The 21606-nt window shown below is 43.4% G+C and overlaps 1 long non-coding RNA gene across 1 annotated transcript in view; it reads right to left on the bottom strand.

The window, feature by feature from the left end:
• Positions 1-8533, bottom strand: part of LOC106732604 (uncharacterized) — a 200753-nt gene extending 192220 nt beyond the window's left edge. The window contains exon 1 of the long non-coding RNA XR_016349466.1: positions 8465-8533. This is a non-coding gene — a long non-coding RNA (uncharacterized LOC106732604). The remainder of the gene's footprint in view (positions 1-8464) is intronic.
• Positions 8534-21606: the final 13073 nt, after the last annotated feature.

Here is a 21606-nt window from a genome sequence, read left to right as displayed (position 1 = left end):
TATTTATAATGACCTAAAAAGTTAAGTTTATGATCAGTAACATTTGAACCAGAAAAAAAAATCACTGCTATGCAGACAATAAATGCTTTGTTAATTTTTCTGGAGCAGCTGTAGCTTCTTCATTAGCCTTCTCTTGTTCCTCTGACTGCTCTTAGCATTTTAATTTAAAAATAGAGTATATAAATTGGGAGAGTTAATCTGTCCCGGATTTTTTTAAATAAATAAGAAAAACAGAAGTGCACAAAGCCCTGCTAAAATTTTGACTAAGACAACTCAGGGGTCCAAAACAGACAGGAGATCAGGAACTCTGGCAGGTAGTGGGGAGCATTAGTAGTTATCTTTCCTTTTGTTTAAAGGTTTTTTAAAGATGTCCATTTAATGTGAGAAAAAAAGATTAAAGATTTGTATTCTGTTTTTCTAAATGTGTTGTTTTCTTGAGCTTGTTTACTAAAATATGCAAAGTGGGCTTAAAAGGTAAGCAGGGCGGTTAGGCCAGTGTGACAGCCATGCTTTGTTTAAGGATTACTGGAAGGCTATGACTTCATCGGTCACCCCCAAGCAGATGTTGCCCTTTAGAAAACTCAGCTCCAGGCCTTATCATTTTTCTTGCATGCATCATCTTTGCTTTATTATCAACATTATATCTTGCCAACTTGCATATCCTGAAGTATTTGGGAAATGATAGAAATCAAGTCACGATCTTTATAGAAATGACTTGAATTCACCAATATTCTGCTGAGTTGCTATTTTACAGTAAGTGTATTTGCTCCCCTGTAATATAATTGAAGTTAACATCAATGACATATGTACTAGAAGCACTCTAGGAAAAGATAACTGTAAAGGGTAGTTTGTCCATGGATGGCAGGTACCATTTCTTATGCACATTTTAGAATTTCAGTACATACCATGTTGATGGATATACTGAGTTCCTTCAATGCAACGATCATGCTAATCTCCTTTAACATATTGTGGAATTTTCATATTGCTTTTCTATAGGGCAATGCACTGATGTGGTTTATTATAGTATTCATCATGAAAGCTTTTATGATCAGGCCAGCAGATTATGTTAATCAGATTAAGTACCTAAATTCATTCACAGATTCTAGCACATAGCTAACCAGATTTTAGAATTGTCCTAGAGAGGTAGCTTAGGTTTTATCGGGACCAGCCAAAGTATATTAAAGGACATCAGTCTTGTCTATAATGGGCTTTTAACTGTCAGCTAATAAACATTATACATTGTTTTTCTTCATGAAGACAAGGCCCTTGAAAATCTTAAGCATCTGCAGGTTATAAAAATCCAAACACAATGCAAAACATTTTAGTCCCAATTCACTGTGGTTAGTTACTGGGAATGGATTTGGCCCATTTTGTTTAGGTTTTGATTACAAATACTTGTTTGTGTTCTATTTTCTATAATTAAAGTAGCAAGCTAACATAGATAACCCTTAGAGAAATTTGAAGTGGATTGCAATCCTTTCACCAATATGAACTGTTCTCTTTTTCACTGATACATTATATGAGTACCTGCCATGTAACTCATTATTGAGAAAGAAAGGCATTGGTCTGGTGATACACTTCTCATGCTCTGCCTAATACAGGGTATGTCTACACAGAAAAGTTATTTCAAAATAATAGCCATCTACACAAACTGCTATTTTGAAATTAATTTGAAATAGCAGAGCACTTATTTCGAATTTGGTAAACCTGATTCCATGAGGAACAACACCTCATTCCATGAGGAATAACACCAAATTCGAAATAGCTATTCAAAATAAGTGCTGTGTAGACACTTATATCAAAATAGGGGGCCTCCAGCCTTCCCAGGGTGCCCATTCCAGCCTCAACCAAGAACACTCCTCTCCCTCCCCAGAGCCCTTAAAGGGGTAGACTCTAGCCACAGTGCCTGTGCCAGCGCCAAGCCTGCCAGCCCAGAGCCAGGAGTCACTGCCCCTGACCCAGTGGCCCCAAAACATGAGCCAGCAAGCCACTGGCAGCCAGCCCTCCACTGCTCCCCAGGAGCAGTCTGCCAGCTCCCAGGAGCCTGACAGGGCAGGTGCCTTCCTGGTCCAGGGTGGAGCTCATGGACCTTATTCAGGTTTGGGGGGGGGGGATGCCCCCAACGTCCATGATCTCCGCAGTAGATGGAGAAACGCAGCCATCTATGGCAGAATAGCTGCCAGCCTGGCCACCAAAGGCTACATGCGAACCCAGGAGCAGGTTTGCATGACAATCAAGTTGCTTCGACGAAACACCCAACCCTGAGCCATGAGCTTCCCCTCCTCCTTCTTCCTCTTGCTTCCCCTTTCCAGCTCCCTCCTCCCAGATTTCCCCCCTCCTCTTATACCCTCTCCCACCTCCTTTCCCCAGTCTCACCAGAGTTTCATTCCCCCACCCCCAGTTTTATTAAATAAAGAGAGTTTGTGTTCATGAAAATACGTGTATTTTATTTGACATCAGGAAGCGGAGTTAGGGAGGGGTAAGTGGAAGGATATGAGGGAGGAATGAGACCAAGGAGACTCTTAGTGCTCTTCAGGGTGGAAGCTCTCCCTCAGGGCTTCCTGGATTCTGACAGCCCCCGTGGACCTCCCAGATGGCAGCCTGCAGAAAGTGCAGCCAGGCTCACAACAATGCATCCAAGAGAAGCACCAGAGTGCCCGGAGTGGCTCCGTCTCCATGTTGCAGAGTGCTGTGGTGTACTGAGTGAGGGCAACCAGAGTACGCAGAGACAAAATGCTTTGCTGTCCCTCAGCAAGGTAGGCAAGCAAGCAGGGAAAGCTGAGAACCGGCTGTCCCGGGGGGGAGAGGTGTCCCTTTAAGCACAGGCCTCAGATACCCTCAGGCAGCAGCCACGGAAAGTAACTCCTGACCTGATGCCCTGCCGGACCTGGTTCCAGCTGGCCTTAAATACGATTCAGAGTCCACTCATTTTGTGTGTAGTCGCGTTATTTCGAAATAATGTACTGCTCTGCTACCTACAGATGTACCAGCAGCAGACACAATTTTCTACACTCTGGGTCCTAGTGGCGCCCCCCACAGTCTGGCACCTGAGGCGGCCACCTCAGTTCGCCTCAAGGTAGGGCCAGCCCTGGTTGTGGGACATGATCTGATCATTTTCATGTATATGTGTCTGCTTCAAAAACTGTTGTAGCTGGCATCACAAAAATATTTACATGACAGTTGCTCTAAAGATTCATATGTCCTTTCAAGCTTCAATCATGATGGGTTCGGCTTGATAACAATCCAAAGCAATGCAGAATGCTGCTCCTTCAAGGTCATCCTTTGATTCAGATGTCACCTACAGAAACGGTTGATTTTCTTTTTTGGTGGTTCGGGTTCTGTAGATACCATATTAGAGAGTTGCTCTTGTAAGATTTCTGAAAGCATGCTCCATGCCTCATCCTCTCAGATTTTAGAAGGTGCTTCAGATTCTTAAACTTGGATCAAGTACTGTAGCTATCTTTGGAAATCTCACATTGGTATCATCTTTGCATTTTGTCAAATCTATAGTGAAGGTATTCTTAAAAAAAAGGAACATATGCTGGGTCATCATCCAAGACTGTATTAACAAGAAACATATGACAGATACCAGGTAAAACAGAGCCAAAGACATATAAATTCTCTCCCAAGGAATTCTCACAAACTAAATTAGCACATTTTTAATGCACATCATCAGCATGGAAACCTGCCCCTTAGTGTGGTGGCCAAATCATGAAAAACAGATAACATATCTGGCATGCAAATACCTGCCAGTGCTGACTGCCATGCGAAAGCCTATTCTCACTTTTGGGTGACATTGTAAATAAGAAGGCAGCATTATCCCACAGAAATGTAGACAAACTTGTTTGTCTTAGCAATTGACTGAACAAGAAGTAAGACTGAGTGAAAATGAAGGTGCTAAAGTTTTATATTGTTTTGTTTGAGTGCAGTTACATCACACACAAAAAACCACTTCATTTGTAAGCTGTACTTTCACTATGAAGAGCACAACAGTACTTGTCTGAAGGAAATTAAAAAATACTATTTTTTTAAATAGTATTATTTTTATTACAAATATTTGTAAGTGAACACTGTACAATTTATATTCTGTTTTGTAACTGAAATCAAAATATTTGAAAATATAGAAAGACAAAAAATATTTAATAGTAAATTTCAACTGGTAATCTATTTTTATCAATGTGACAAACTGTGATTAATCATGATTTATTTTTTGAGTTAATCATGAGTTAACTGTGATTAATCAACAGCCCTATTTTTAAAAATTTGTTTTGCACAATTCACCTTCTAGTAGCCTCTGAGACAGCCAGATATTGAAATAAAGCAAATATTTTAAAAACTGTTCTCTATGATAAGACTAAACTAATATACTACATGCTCTGCCAGGATAAATAGTATGCAAATGAGAACTTGATTAGCAGATTTTCCTTATGTATTCCTTATATTCCTAGACCTTTCAGTGTCTAGTCCCAGAAAATACAACTTAAAAATGGACAGCGTAAGCAACCCAAGAGAGATGAAATGAGATACAGTGTCTCAGCTAACTGAATTCAGGGCTTTAAAGATCATGATGAGCACATTGATTTGTACCAGCACCATATCAGCTATCGGTATTGTACTGCTCATGGTTTGGTAACCATAGGTCTCATTTTTAAATTCCATCCTAGATCATGACTTTTTTTAGCACAACTGGACATTTTTCCTGCTTTTCTTGACTGGGGAGCAGGAGATATGGAGGAATATTTGGGTGAGAGGGAAAAAAGGAACAAATGCCCAGTTTTGCTAAAAAAAATAACAGTGGGGTCTGGACAAAGGAACTCATAGTGTTAGCCCAACCCTCCTGTCATAGTGACTTACCTGGTATCCTCTTTTCAGTTTAGAGAAATGTAGTGACACTACTCATGGAGCACTCGTGTAATGTACTTTGTGACTTACCTCTCTGAGACTGAACCATTGCATTGTTTCCTTTGATGATTGTCAAAGTTAAATCCAAATAAAGCGAACTCCAGAAATTCAGTCTGGGACAGGGCCAGCCCTACCATGAGGCAAACCAAGGCAGCCGCCTCAGGTTGCCAGACTGGGTGGGGGGCACTTCTAGGACCCAAAGTGTAGAAAATTGTGTCTGCTGGTGGTGCATATGTATTCTCTCTGCTCTAGATGCACAGAGATGGTAGAGTGCTGTGCTGGAGGAAGAAGGATACAAGAGACCTTTCACATTTTTGGCCCAAGCGATGGGGAATGGGGGCATCATTTGAGCTCCCCACCTCATTTGAGGTGCCAAAATATTGTGGGCCAGTACGGTCTGGGAGGGGTAAAAGCAGGGATCTGTGTGTCAAATTCCATATCTGAGAGGAGCAACTGTCTTCCAGCTAGTCTCACTTGAGGAGCAGGAATAAAAACAAACTAGCATGAGCCATTGATCCTCTCTGAGAATCCAAAAGCAGTGAAAAGTCAAGTATGCCCCTAGACTGAAAAAGATATTGGCAAGATCAGGTAATATTCCTGCACTAGAAGGGGCAAGAATCCCCTTTCTAATTTCTTCCAATGCTTATCCTTTCCAAGTAGCATAACTTTCATCTAGCCAAGAGTTGAGCGTTAGCCAATTTGCCCTCATCTAAATTCCCAGTTCTATGAGACATTGGCAAAGCATAGAATCCATAGTCTCTATAGATCAAAAAGGGAGATACGTATTCAAATTTGTGTATGCAAATGTTTCAGAGAAAGCTGTAGCTGTTAAGTACCCTCAGTAATTCATTTTAAGAGAATAAAAGCTGCTCACAGAAGCATAACTTAGGAGATCAGCAATAGAGTAGCAGTTTGATTCTGCTTCAGCTATAAACAGAATTCTGCTCCTTATTTGTAAGTTTCCGTTATGAATTCTCTGGAATTTTTCTAGGTTTTGGTTTCCTGGCTACTTTAACATTGCATATAGGTACCATCTCCTGTGATTTTAGGATGTCACAAGTTAGCAGTCAAAATTCATGACAGAGAGGAATATCAGCAAGAGAAAGTCCCTTTCATGTTCTTGTACATTTGAGTTTCTACTGCATCGTCTTTCCAAGGGAAAAAAGTTAGTTATATGGATCACAGAGCTGCAGGGAGATCCCAAATATTTACAGGGAAAACAAAGAGCCATCCTGCTAATTCCATTTCATTTTTGATAACTGACTTCTGTCTAAACTATTACTCACCTCTTCTTTAATCTCTATGGGTATGTCTACACTACCGCACTAATTCGAACTAACTTACTTCGAATTAGTTAATTCGAACTAAGCTAATTCGAATTAGCGCATCTATACTTAAAAACTAGTTCGAATTAGCGTTTTGCTAATTCGAACTAGCATGTCCACACTGAGTGGACCCTGGACTGAGGATAAGGATGGCCGGAAGCAGTGCCGGCAGGGCATCAGATTAGGACTTAGAGTGTGGAGCTGCTGCCTCAGGCTAGCCGAGGGCTGTGCTTAAAGGAACCCGACCCCCAGCCCGGACAGACAGTTCTCAGGGGTTCCCCGCTTGCAAAGCAGTCCTGGCTTGGAGTGCACTGAGTGCCCACACTTGGCACATCACAGCACTCGGCCATCAGCCCGGCTGCACTTGCCGCAGGCTGCCATCCGGAGGGGGGGGGGGGATCAATCAAGGGGCTTCAGGAGAGTTTCCACCCCGAGGAGCCCGCAGAGCCAGCCCAGTCCTCCCCATCGGGGGCTCGTACCCCATTCCTCCCTCACCTTCTTCCACTTACCCCTCTCTAGCCCCCCTTCCTGATGTACAAAATAAAGGACATGTGTGTTCAAAAATAGAAACTCTCTTTATTGAACAAAACTGGGGGAGACTGGGAAAAGGAGGTGGGAGAGGGGAAGAGAGAGGGTGGGAGAGGGGAGGGCAACTAAAATGGTCAGGGGTTTGGAACAGGTCCCATATGAAGAGAGGCTAAAGAGACTGGGACTTCTCAGCTTAGAAAAGAGGAGACCGAGGGGGGATATGATAGAGGTCTATAAAAGCATGAGTGGTGTGGAGAGGGTGCATAAAGAAAAGTTCTTCATTAGTTCCCATAATAGAAGGACTAAAGGACACCAAATGGGTTCCGGGGCCGGGAGGGGGGCAGAAGAGTTTCCCTGGTGGTGCCCAGAGTGGCCACCAGGGAAAGCTGGGGAGGGCTAGCCTCCCACTAGTTCGAATTAAGTGGCTACACAGACCTTAATTCGAACTAGTTAATTCGAACTAGGCGTTAGTCCTCGTAGAATGAGGTTTACCTAGTTTGAATTAAGAGCTCCGCTAGTTCGAATTAAGTTTGAACTAGCGGTTTGTATGTGTAGCGCCTATCAAAGTTAATTTGAATTAACATCTGTTAGTTCGAATTAACTTTGTAGTGTAGACATAGCCTATATCTTTATGTCTATCATATCTATATTAGAGAGTTTACATATCTGTCTGGCCATCTATTTGAGAGTCTATTTGTTCAAGAACTCCTCCTAAATTATAAGAGATAGAACCACAAAATATGGCTTCCTCTTATCCTAACTTAAAGCAAGGAGAGGTTTTGGTTCTGCCAGGAAAATGGAAAGTGCCTAGAATGAGATTATTTTCTATAGCACAGAAAGGGAGCGGTTTAAGAGCAAGGACAGTTATGTTCCACCATGACCACTGGGGCAGTGAGCACGAAGGACAGTTATACTTCAAAGTGACCACAGGGGGACAGCCGAACCAGGAAGCGAGTGACCAACTGCGGCCAGAGCTCTCTATATTACTGCCCATCAACCATGGGTTACTGACTTCCCTGCCTCAACCCCCTCTCCCCAGCCCTCAGCCGCAGCACCCCAGTGGCTGCAGCACCCCAGTGGCCCACCAGAAGCACCACGGGAGCCAGACGATAGCCCTGCCCACCCCCTGGAGCCTCATGGGCTGGAGCCAACCAGCACATCCCTGTCCCCTCCCTCCCAAGAAGACATGGACAAAGGCCAGGCAGAGCTACTGACCTGGCAGCATGGCCCTGGGCACCCAGGAGCTGCCATCGCTGCAGAAGCACCATCTTCATCTCCATAAGCAACCGCAGTGAGCCCCTCCAAACCTTCCAGCTCTGAGCCCTGGCTCCTACATTCCCCACCCTCTGTCCTTAGCCTCCAAGGACCAAACAATGCCAGGTAAATCCTCTAGTTTCCATATGAAGTTTGGAATTCATTGGAAGCAGAAGCTATCTGATCATGGAAGTTCAACAGAACTATTTTTACAAAGTTTTTTGAAGAGCACTTCTACAACTGCTGGCAAAATAAAAGATCTATTGTATCTTTAAGAGTAGACAAAATTTAGTGTTACCAGCTGCCTAGCCTCCCACAGATAATTCAACCTCAGAAATAGTGTCTATTTAATCCTGTTTCATTTACATTCTGACAGAACATGTGCATTATATTTTGCTGTTTGTTTCTATTGTGTAATGCACGTACTTATTGCCTGAAATAATCATTGTACTTACCATTTAAGTGCCAGAATTTCCACAGACGACCCACTGCATAGTGATCCACACAGCTTTTCTATCATGTAAACAATAATTTTGTCAACCACCCAGAGAGCTGTTGTTGAGAGCAGCATGGAGTTAACAGATGTGTCTGAGTAAAACTTTTAATGCCCTCTAGTGTTTCTCACTTGCAAATAAGAATTTATAGTCAGTGAAAAATGTCACAGTTGGTTATTGGATTTTTAAATCCCTCTGTATATATTGAAAGTAAGCCCATTGTAAATATAGCCCTATCATGGAAGGTAAGATATTTAGCAAAATAGCATTGGATTTATACAAACTGTAGAATATTTTCAGTGTTCAGAAGTGAAGTGTTGAAAAGTCAATGGTAATAAAACCTTTTATCTTATATTGTGCTGCCCCAATAATCTATAAAGTCAAGGCCCTGTGTTTTTCATTACAACTCAGATTTTAATTCTGTGCAAAATTACTGGATGTTGTAGCACTCTACTACAAACTTGAACGTCTGTGACAGCTTCATTTACATTAAAAATTTAGGTTTTTATTGTCTGATCTACAGCCTATTAAGTTAACAGGAATCTTCCTGTACTTAATGAATTAAATATAAAGATGAAATACAAACTTTGTAGTAGCCTCAGTTAATAATTTGAGATTGATGTCAGTTTTTACATTGTCTCAGCATTTTCAGTTTTTGATATGTGGATTGACAACAACATCCTCAGATTTGTTGAGGTGAAGCTGAAGGTTTTGGCGGTTGGAATTTTTGACACTTGGGGAGCCAGAGGAGAAGTTTGGGACTGGGAAACAAAATAACTAGATACTTCACCTCAAATGTTCTGCAGAAAATAGCCAGTGTTGTTGACTTTGAAATTGTCACTAAGTTTCAGACTTCACAGCCTCTTGAGATACGCAAGACAATTAACACCTCTCATGGCTGGTGTTTCAGGCTTCCTGCAAACTCAAGAATGTAACACTGAGTCTGTTTAAGCCCTGTTCAGATTTTCAAGATTTTTTTCACAACTATAAGTGATGGATTGGGAACTTAATAATGAGTCAGTTTAGCTCACCATTTTATCTAATATGTCACAGGGTATGCCCCTGGCATGGGGTTTTCCCCCCCTCATATGGTCCTAACGCCCGCTCTATCAGGGTGAATACAACCCCAACAGTCCTAACATAAAAGTCCATAACCCTCTATCCAGGGAAATACGGCATTACCATTCTCAACCTAAAGTCCATGCCCCTCCATCAAGGCATATACGGTAGCAGCAGTCCCAGTACAAAGTCAAAGCATATACGGTATTTGAGACCTACCTCCGGGAAAGGCCTCTCCCGGCCGGGGGTGCTTGCCCAGGGTGCAGAAGGGGGGAGTAGGGGGACCTGGGCCCTCCCTCTCCACCGGGTCCCAGCCCAGGGCCCTGAAGGCAGGGACTCTTGCTCCTGCCGGCTCGGTGGGGAACCAAGCCGATACACACCAAGCTGTGATGGCAACCCCTTGCCCTGGGCCACTTCCTACCACCCTGGCACCCTGATATTCTGTCCGCCTCTGCAGCAGCCCTTACTGGGGCCGGGGTTGTAGGTGGTCTGGTCCCTCAGGTGGGGTTGGCTGCCAGCTGCACTCCCGGAGGCTGATGTGGGCCCTCGCTCTGGCCTCAGCTGCTGCAGGAACACCGGGGTTGCCGCCTGGGCCCTTCTGCCCTCCAGCTGCCTCCTCTCCTGCCGGGCTCCCTCTGCCTTTATATGCTGGCTCTGCTCAGTGAACTGCTGCTGGCTAATGTAGTCCCTGCACCTCCCCTGCCCTGAGCCCCTCTTCACTCCCAAACCCTGACTTCTGCACACACACACCCAACACCTCCCCCCCACACACACACATACACATACACATCTCCTTTCCCCTGCACTGAAGGGCCTGAGCAACACCAAGGAAATCTTCTAGTTTTTAAATAAAAGCTTGAATCTTTAGTACATTCTGTGGCATAAGGGTGGATTTCAAATAAGGATGTTTATATAAGATAGAGGCAACAAAGATGGGGGCGAACAAGGGGTACTTCAAAGCGGCAGCGCCACATGGAGCCAGTACCCCGGGTTCCATGCAGGTGCTTCCACTTTCAAATGCACAAGAGCTCCCAGGGCCAGCCCACAACATTTTGGCATCTGAGGTGGGGAGCTCAAATGATGGCCCCATGGCCCCTTTTCTCCTGCCTGCCTGTTGTGTCTCTTGTGCCCTCCTTCCTCCAGCACAGCACTCCACCATCTCTGTGGATCTGGAACAGAGAGAACACATATGCACCAGCAGCAGACAATTTTCTATACTCTGGGTCCTAGTGGTGCTCCCCCAGAGTCTGGCACCTGAGGCAGCCACCTCAGTTCACCTCATGGTAAGGCCAACCCTGAGAGCTCCTAGGCTCTTGTGCATTTCAAAGCAGAAGCGCCCTCGTGGAGCCCAGAGTCAGCGGGAATTCCCACTGGCCCTGGGCTGCATGTGGATTTCCAATTTTGACTGGATTACTCGATTATTCGACTAGTCGATAGGCACTTCCACATTACTCCTTTGAAATGTACATTGACTATTCGACTAGTAAATTAATCGTTAATTAACATCCTTAGTTTCAAAAAGACAGTTTGGACCACATGGAACTCTGAATAGAATACATGGTATAGACTTTTATGTGTTTTTTTTAAAATCTGCTATAAATAAATATAAGCCTATTTCTAGTCAGGCATTTTGTTTCAATATTCTTGAAAAAGTCAGGGGTTTTGTAGGTGCTTATAGGACAATCTCCAATTGCTTTATTCAGAGCCTTGCTGAGGTCATTGAAGCAACTTATATTAAATAAGCTAATACAACTTATCTGATAACCAAGTTGGAATTTAAAACAGCTTATCTTTAGAAATCAGATTCACGTGCGTTACTGCTCATTTATTTTTGTAGTTTTACATGGCAGCAGTCAACAGGTCTGGCCTCTGGCAAGGGGAGCAAGGCACTTCCCTTGGGTCCTGTGCATCCAGGGCCCTACCCACCCAGCTACTCACTCACTGCCCTGATTGGGAGCTACACAACCGTGCAGCCAATCACAGAGTGCTGCCTTGGACCCCTCAACCTCTCTGGATGGGCCTGGCAGTCAACATGAAAACCAATGAGTGTTACAGCACAAGAAAACCTGTTGACTGCTGCCATGTAAAACTACAAAAATAAATTGCTTCAATGACCTCAGCAAGGCTCTGAATAAAGCAATTGTAGATTGTCCTATAAGAAAGAATCCTGGACAAATAAATAAGAGTTGAACACAAAAATTCTGACAGCAGATGGTGCTATTTTGCTATTTTTAGAAAGCATGTGAAACGTTTAGATATTAAAAGGATAAGTTTTGCAAAAAAAACAAAACTAGAAAGAAAAGTATATTTCATCAAGTTATAGGCCAATTATTTGACTAATTTAATGATCTCATATTCAGCATTTTAAGGAACTATGGATTTTCAGAGAATACATGACATGAAAAATAAAAATAAATGTCTTAACCTTTTGCAAAAAATCCTGATTAACTCACATTGAAGAGAGTTATATAAAATGATTAATTCACAAAAATACTCCATTTGTGTCTAAGAGTCTAGCTTAAACCCACAAAAGTGGAATTTCAGTTAAAACCAGCAACACACAATCTATAAAGAGGATGGCAGGAGGAGAAAGAGCAGGTATATGAATTAAGGATGGGATATCTGGAATATTGACCATAACTGTTCATTTTCTCTTTGGAAACTTCAAGGGGTAGCCTAGTTAGTCTGTACAGAATAAACTTAAAAAACAACAAATGGTCTGATAGCACTTAATAAACTAACAAAACATGCAGATGGCATCATGAGCTTTCATGGGCACAGAGTGTATGAGAGAGTTGTTATTCCTTCTCTCCATTTCTTCTGATGATTTGAGGTTTATTTAGCATTTCTAGCCCCAAGCATTAACAAGTCGTAAGTCAGCCCCCTCGCTCCAAAGTCAAAAGTCTGCCTTTAAAAAGAAAGTGGGCTGTATAGTTTGGATGTCCTCCACCTCAGTAAAAGGTGACAATCTCCTCAGGCACAAGCTGGCTAGAAGTCAGGAGATGATTAAATTGATAGCAAAAAGGGGAAAGTAAAAAAGGAGAGAAGATACGAGCAATCAGCACAAAAGCAAGATGTTGAAAACAAAATTAAACAAGAAGCCAAAAGACAAAGAGCAGAAATTCTTGGATTGCCTATACACCAATGCTAGGAGCCTCGGTAATAAACATGAGGCATAGAAATTGCTCATTTATGAGCAATAATTTGATCTAGTCGGCATTATTGAAACCTGATGTTAAAGTCAATAGTTATCTGTTTAGAAAAAAAAATTGAAGGTAGAAAGGAAGGGGAATGGCATTCTGCCAAAAATTGCATTATTTGTTTGCAAGTCTCTGATAATTTTGGGAGAAAGTGAACTTGAATGCTTGAACTTCAATGTCCTCACAAACATGGGATACTATTTGGCACCTTCTACAGGCTACCAAATCTCACTAGGGAACAGGATGACCTCTTCCTTATGCACCTACCTGAAACAAGTAGGAGAAAGAAGTGTGTGATCACAGGAGGACTTCAATTTAAGTGACACATGCTAGAAGTCTCATGCTGCCAAAAATTCTTTGGAATTTTTGAACGTTATAGATGAACTCTTTTGCCTCAAAATGTGCTGCACCTAACATGAAGGGATTATTTTTTTATCCTAAAGAGAAACTGACCATAGAACTAAAAAATAATGGTAGTTTAAGTGCAAATGATCATGATTTGATCACATAACATACAAGAAGAATGAAGTCCGGATTAGTGAAATATATGCTTGGTGCTTTAATAATTAATTAACAATAATTTAACACAACTGAATTCCAAAGCAGTCTTGCCATCAATTTTGTGGACTTCCAAATGGCATTCAATAGTGTAAACAGAGAAACAGTGTAGAAAATTGTAGAATAATGTGGAATTCCAAAAAAATTAAATCCACATTATGAAAGCATTCTATGTCAACTCAAAATGCTTCATTAAAATGGAGTAAATCAATCAGCATCAAAACTGGGATAGTGTGAGGGGGAATGATGTTTCCTTTTCTGTTAATGCTAGTCATTGACTATGGATTAAAGCAATGTGACAGTGATATACATGCCCTAAAAATGCAACAATTTATGGCTAGTTCATCTGGATTTTCCTGATGACATCGCTCATTGGCATCTTCACTGATAAGGACTACAGAAATGCACAAACCAAAAAACAATGAAAATAGATAGATTTGAGATTCAATGCAAAGAAATGTGAAGTCATGTTAATGGGGACTGCAGGAACAGAAGTCAAATTTGAAGAGGACTGGAAAAGGTGGACAAATTATACCTGCTCTGGAAAATAAGAATTGGGAACACAAAGGCTGCATTTGGAAGACAAACATCAGCAACCAAAAAACATCTCCCTCAAGACAAAACTTCACATATATAAAGCCATTGCTATTGCCACTGCCACATACAGCAGTGAGATGCGGCAATTTACCCTCACTTGTACAAACTATTCTTTGTACTCCAAAAATCACATCAGTGTTCTCTTTGTAGCCAACATCAGCAATGTAGGAGCACAGGTCATGAAATACCAACTCCCCTGGGCTGGCCACTGTGTATGTATGCAGGGGAGCTGACAATTTTTGTGGGCCCCTGAGCAAGGGGTGAAAGAGGCTGGCTCTGCCTCCCCAGAAGGGGTCGAACCTCAGGTGGAAGAGGCAGGGGTGGGGCAGCTAGCCCTCAGCACCTCCTGGACCATGATGCTGAGCTTTTCCCCCAGTCCTTAGGGCCTCTCAGAGCATTCAGAGCAGCGTTCCAGCAGTAATCAAAATGGCCCTGCACTCCTGCCACCACTGCTGCTGCAGTAACAGCAGCAGTAGCCACCAGGAGCCCTGTGTCCCTTTGAATCGCCAAACCTGGGGCAATCGCCTGCCTTCCCCTTCCCGCCTGCCCTTACCAGGACTATACATATACCTGAAACTGGCCTCCTGAAGCAAGAGCTCTTCTCTGAGGTGAGGTCAAACTAAGATACACAACTCCCGCTACATGAAGAGCATACCTTAACTTGACTTACTGCAGCATTCCCACTGAGTAAGGTCAATAGGAGAAACTCTCCCATCAACTTCCTTTACTCCCCACAACCCAGAGAAATACCAGGGTCGATGGGGGCACAGTCAGCTGTTGATTTAGCAGGTCCTTACTTGCTTACAGTCAGGTCCCAAGAGTGTCAGACCAAGGAGGTTCAACCCATAATGTCAAACCGGTAATGTATGTTACTGCATAAACAATTTCTGCTCCCCCAAACCTCCCAACACCAATTTATCACTCTCCACTAGCAACAATCTTCATTAAAAGTGTGATAGAGTTGCTAAACAAGGGTATGTCTACACTACAGCACTAATTCGAACTAACTTAATTCGAATTAGTTAATTCGAACTAAGCTAATTCAAACTAGTGCATCTAGATCTAAAAACTAGTTCGAATTAGCATTTTGCTAATTCGAACTAGCGAGTCCACATTGAGTGGACCCTGAACCGAGGTTAAGGATGGCCGGAAGCAGTGCCGGCAGGGCATCAGATTAGGACTTAGAGCGTGGAGCTGCTGTCTCAGGCTAGCCGAGGGCTGTGCTTAAAGGGACCCGACCCCCACCCCGGACAGACAGTTCTCAGGGGTTCCCTGCTTGGTTGTCTAACTCAATGAGGGACAGCAAAGCAGTCCTGGCTTGGAGTGCCCTGAATGCCCACACTCGGCACATCACAGCACTTGGCCATCAGCCCGGCTGCACTTGCCGCAAGCTGCCATCGGGGGGGGGGGGCAATCAAGGGGCTGCAGGAGAGTTTCCACCCTGAGGAGCCCGCAGAGCCACCCCAGTCCTCCCCATCGGGGGCTCGTACCCCATTCTTCCCTCACCTCCTTCTACTTACCCCTCCCTAGCCCCCCTTCCTGATGTACAAAATAAAGGACACTTGTGTTCAAAAATAGAAACTCTCTTTATTGAACAAAACTTGGGGAGACTGGGAAAAGGAGGTGGGAGAGGGGAAGAGAGAGGGTGGGAGAGGGGAGGGCAACTAAAATGATCAGGGGTTTGGAACAGGTCCCATATGAAGGGAGGCTAAAGAGATTGGGACTTTTCAGCTTAGAAAAGAGGAGACTGAGGGGGGAACTACTTAATTCGAACTAGGTGTTAGTCCTCGTAGAATAAGGTTTACCTAGTTCGAATTAAGCACTCTGCTAGTTCGAATTAAGTTCGAACTAGCGGTTTGTATGTGTAGCGCCTATTGAAGTTAATTCGAACTAATGTCTGTTAGTTCGAATTAACTTTGTAGTGTAGACATACCCCAAAGGACTACAACTCCCACCAGCACCATCCCCACTTCATTCCCCTTTCCTATGTCAAGGGGAAAGGCAAATGGCTGGGGTCTGTGAGGAGAAGCTGGATGCAGGAAAGAATCCACAGGCACCATGTGCATAACAGGCTGTGACTGCTGAACATTACAACTGGATGCAGATCTGTGCAAAACTTACAGGGAAGTAGCAGCCACTGGATAGGAAGCCAGTGCAGAGAGACTTCAAAGAGAAGCTGAAACTATCCTGAAAAACTACAAGCTGATGTTGGCTAGACTAGAGGGGCACCCTAGGCAGTGGGCCTGAAAAGCCCTGACTCTCAACTGGCATGCCCAAACATCCCAAACCAGAACCACAAATGCACACTTCAAAAACTAACCGTTAAGCCTGCATACCTACGATATGCAAACCTTCCTTTTCCTGCAGGTCCTAGTCAAATACCTTTTCTGGTCATTGGGATCCACAGGACTAGCATCCATAATGCTAGTACACTAGCCTAATATTGTTTCCAGGTTTATTTGCATACCTGTTTTGTCAGTTTAATAGCATGCAGTGCTGTTTTGGGGGGGATCACATCATAAAACACACAGCTCAGGCATTTTGCTTAAATCACCATCCGTTTTCTCCTCTGGCCACTAGAAGTCACTGTGCCACAGTAGCTGCCTTCAGTTTTTAGACATCTGTGGGTAGGTCTATGCCACAATAAAAAAAACCACAGCACCAAGTCTCAGAATATTTCAGTATGACCACATGGTTTGCGCCTGCCAGCTGACTCAGAACTAAGCAGCTGTTTAACTACAGTATAGACATTAGGGCTTGGACTGCAGCCCAAGTCTTGGGATCCTCTCAACTCTCACGGTCCTATAGCCAGCCCTCCAGCCCAAGTATTCGCACAGCAATTAAACAGCCTTTTTAATGAGCATCTAACTACAATGTAGACATTTTCAGAGCCCAACTCAACTGACTCAGGCTACAGGGATAAAAATCTGGGCCCAAGTCTGAATCCCTACATTTTTAACTCCAACCCAAGTCAGCCACGCCACTACTGCAGGTAGTGCAGACATATCCCATGTGTACAGTAATTCCTCATTTAACACTATAGATGCATTTCTGAAAATGTTTGTGCTAAGCGAAAACGTGCTATGCGGGATCAATTTTCCCATTAAAAATATGGAAAAGGTGGGGGTTGCATTTCAGGTGGCAAAGTGAATTTTTTGTTGGTGCTGTGTCCTCAACGTCAACATTAGATATTTAGCAACACAAGTCGCCATGGTCTGTTAAAACACAAAGTGGAGGAGCACTGTGATCACGTATATTCATCCGCGCATGCGTTTTACCCACTGTTTTCACCAATTTATATCGCCACATGAAGTAGCCCGCCACTTGATTATTTTTGTGTTATTTTGGGGACGGTCATGTTATTCAAAAAACGTTCCCTAAAAAAAAAATCATGCTATTGCAAAAACGTGTTAAGTGGGCACGTGTTAAACGAGTAATTACTGTACTCTGAGTAGGGTAGAGATGGACCGTCCCCGAACATTAGCAACAATAGCCTCTCCCTCACCATGACAGTACAGGACATGAGAGTGAATGGAGGGCAACCCCTCACCCTGCAGGCTATGAACACTGGACAAAAGCTGGAACCTGCCACATGGATGAGGGCTACTTGAACTTGCTATAATAGGAGCTTGAAGAAGCCAAGGGAAAGAGATTTCAGGGAGTGCAGGACCCTCGCTGGGGAACTGGAGAGTTGGAAAACAGCTGTATGAGGGTTTCCATTTGTATGCCTACAGATGTGTGTACAAGTTTGGTTTTCAGTCTGTAATTATCTCACTCACACACAGCGCGGGGGCTCAGCAAGAAGCTAAAACAAAAAACCCACACAAGACAGAGCAAAAACCATTTACAAAAAATCTGTTTTTGAGTCATTATTTGGAGGATTCTAATATGTGATGTGTGAACACTGTGGGTTAGAAATGCTGAATACCTTAAGCTTCCTGAACCATATTTTCTGGTCCAGGCAAGCTGCACTCAGCATATAGCCATACAAGAAGCAAAGAGTACCTTTAAAACTACCTTTTGGCTTTTCTTATTATATTTTAACACTTAATTTGACAGTTTATGCTCCTTTCTATTTTCCTCACTAGGATTTAACTTACACTTTTTAAACGATGCCTTTGTATCTCTCACTGCTTCTTTTACTTGGTTGTTAAGCCACAGTGGCACTTTTATGGTTCTCTTACTGTGTCTGGTAATTTGGGGTATAGATTTAGTTGGGCCTCTTCAGTTGTGCCCACTGAAGCTGCAGTGGCCATGGAGAAGCACTTCTCACCTGGCTCTAAGCTACTGCTATGAGAGAGGGCTGGGGTTGTCCTCTCTCCTTGGGTCAACCTGCATACTGAATCCCTCATCGCCATCCCAGAACAATAATTTAAATGAAGAAAACCAAAAATTATTAGCGTTAATGACCCGGGCAAGGCTGGGTAAATCTTCTAGTATTAAAAAAAAGAAAGAAAGACTTCACTTCCCTCCTTCAGTTCTCACTCCACTTCTCCCACTCTCTTACTTCTATTTTATCACTCGATACCTTTCTTTTGAAAATGCTCATTAATAGGCATTAACTGGAGTTGGATTAAGGCATAGGCAGTACAGGCAAACTTTCTGGAGTCATGTGATATCAAAATCTCAACTTTCTTTTTTTTTATAAATAAGTCTCAAGTCTTACAAATAAGTAAGTCTCAAGTCTTACAAATTAACTATGAACTCAGCATGACCACTGCTGTGACATCTTCCTGAGTCTGCATGGAGTCTGAGATCTGAGGCTCTGTCTACACTGCAGGGTTTTTGCGCAAGAAGCCTTTTGCGGAAGAGCTCTTCCGCAAAATCTTCTTGCGCAAAAGCACATCCAGACCTCAAAGTGCATCTCAAAAGTGATGTGCTTTTGTGCAAGAGAGCATCCACACTGCATAGACACCCTTGTGGAAGAAAGCTCTGATGCCATTCACAGAATGGTCATCAAAGCACCTCTGCTTTTTCCAATAGGGGTTTCTTGTGCAAAAACTCCTCTGGAGCATCCACACCTGCCTTTTTGCACAAGAGCTATAGCGCAAAAAGGAGTTATTCCTCATAGGGAGAGGAATAAGTCTACCGGCAAAAGCCCTCTGTTCTGTCGATTTACTTGAACAAAAATGCACTTGAGGTGTGGACACTCTGCCGGTTTTTGCTCAAAAACCTTGTAGTGTAGACATAGCCATAGTGAACTGTCTCATGAATTTCAGTGGAATGGTAATACTCCTCTGGAGGCCTCACCAGCACCAACACAGCAGAGAATTCTGTATGTAGCAGGAGGAAAAGAAAGCAATAGTCTGACCTAACCTGTGCCATGCAGATACACCTGCAGAGGTAAGCCACCAATGGCTTCCTCAGTAGGAGTCGAGAAATCCATAGCTGAGCCTGAGGTGCATGTCCATATGCTGTCTTCAGGGAAGGAAAGGCATGCTACTGGCTCTGCATTTTAGAGCCCTCTCCTGCAGTGGGGCTATGACCATCATGTGAATATGAAGCACTGTGGTCATTAACCACAATCTCACCAACAAACAAAGGAAGAGCGAAGATTTAGATATAGGATAGGGTTGGATATAGCAATGACACAACCAGGATGGGACAGGTGTGTGGGCCCTGACATTGGGTGGGCAGGCAACGATGGTGGGGGTAAGAAGAATAAAAGCTACAAGATCAGCTTTCCTCTCCTCCTCCAGCTGGCCTGGGAGAAAGGGATAAACACTCTGGCCGTGGAGCATACATTTTAAAGGATGGCCTGTAAAATGTACGCTTCATACCCCCAGCCACTCGGTCTACAGACCTGCCACTTGAGGATTGCCCTGGTCCACCTACTGGGCACTCCTGCTGGAGAGAGGGATCAAGGGCATGCCTTGCTCCACTTTCTGGGTGCTTCCACCAGGGAGCAGGATTGGACCGTGGGGCTTGCTCTGCTCCCCTTATCCAGTGTTCCAGCAGAAGAGTGGTGTCAGGGCACAGGGGTTTGTCCAGATCCAGCTGCAGAGCAGGATCAGGGGCTTACCCCATTCCCCCAGCCTGCCCATTGTTCTAGCCAGGAAGCAGGGTCAGCAGAACCAGGGGTGGGCCTGGATGTTAAGTGCGTGGGCTTTGACCCACCCTTAACTATGCCCCTGAGGTATAAGAGACTGGGCAAACTGGATGAATGGTTTAGAGCAGTGATTTCCAATTTTTCCAGACTACTGTACTCCTTTAAGGAGTCTGGTTTGTTTTGCATATCCTCAAGTTGCTGCCCTCCGCGCGCCTCCCTTCCCCCCCTCCCTCCCCCCCCCCATTGACACATGCTTGTATTTGTTATGTAGCCTTTTATAAAAGTAGGCAAATATCTAGATGAGTTGATGTACCCCCAAAAGTTCTTTGCATACCCCCATGGTTGAGAGCAACTGGCTGAGAACCACTGGTTTAAGGAGCTATTGAACCTTTCATCTTTAAGTCTCATATTCAAATTTAGTCCAATTATTACTTTGTTATGGCTGTTTGATAGTCTGTCTTAGGGAACAGATGTCCACACCACAACAATTACTATCTGGCAGCGGACTAAACACAATCTTAAGAATTACCATGCAGTTTAGGATTGAGGGATAAACATGCAGAGCTACAGGTGCTTGGCCTGATACTTATGGCTTGAGATTTTGCAAGGCTAAATTCACTGGTGAAAATGGCTCGTTTTGTTCAAATTTATTCAGCCACCTTTTGACTGTGGAATAATTGCCACAGCTGCAGAATTGTCATGCTTGCTTATTAAGCACTGGTAGCCTGTGTGGCACTGCGAATGAAGACACTGAGAAAAAAAGGCACACTCTAGACAGACAACAGAACAGAATTAGTACTGAAAGACCCAGCACTAATTTAGCCATTTTCTTTGAGGGGGTTTTCTTCTGTGTGGTAACACAGAGCCACTGCTTAACATCTACAGCTGAGGATACTATTCCTTAAATTAAAAATAAGAAGGGGGGGGGGGGTGGTACAGGTGACATAATCAGAAAAGAAAATCTCTCTATTGTCAGTCCTGCTAAAAGTTGATTAGTGACCTGGTTATAACAGCCAAGCAGGTAAACCCATACTCAGGGTTATAACTAAAATCCAGCTGATATAGGCAAAAAGCTGCTGTTGTGTATTTCCCTATCAAATTCTGACCAAAAGGGACTGATCCAAAAAAAGGTCAATGATTTCTGCCAACTCCTCAAATCCTATTGAATTCTTTCAAACTACCATCATAACTTCAGTCTTAGCCTGATGTAGTATCAGCCAGCTCAGTCTCATCCAAGCCCACATTCCCAGCAAGATAGTGGGTTAATCAGTCACTTACATTAACTAAGTCCAATGAAATAGAAATATAAAGTGCTTATCATCTCAGTATTGGACATATGCACCACTCCATGATCCCTCAGGAGGAGTAGCAGAACAAACCAGCAATTATCCTATATTACCATTTGGGTACTCTCTGAAGGACAAGAACAGAGCCACTTGAGTATGACTTCATTTAACCCTACCAAGATCTACGACAGTAATAACATCTCGTGGGTTAATGGTATCAATGACAAACAATAGATCTAAAAGAATGATCACTTGATTTACATCCATTGCCAGGAGGAGATCATTAACCAATGAAAGCAGTGTGGTTGTTGGCTATATCCAGGCCTAAAATCCAACCAGACATAGTCCAGGAAA

The sequence above is a fragment of the Pelodiscus sinensis genome, chromosome 4 (assembly GCF_052426305.1).
Source record: "Pelodiscus sinensis isolate ZL-2025 chromosome 4, ASM5242630v1, whole genome shotgun sequence".
NCBI classification, from domain to species: domain Eukaryota; kingdom Metazoa; phylum Chordata; order Testudines; family Trionychidae; genus Pelodiscus; species Pelodiscus sinensis.
The sequence above is the reverse complement of the archived record's forward strand: the minus strand, read 5'-3'. Positions and strand labels throughout refer to the sequence as shown.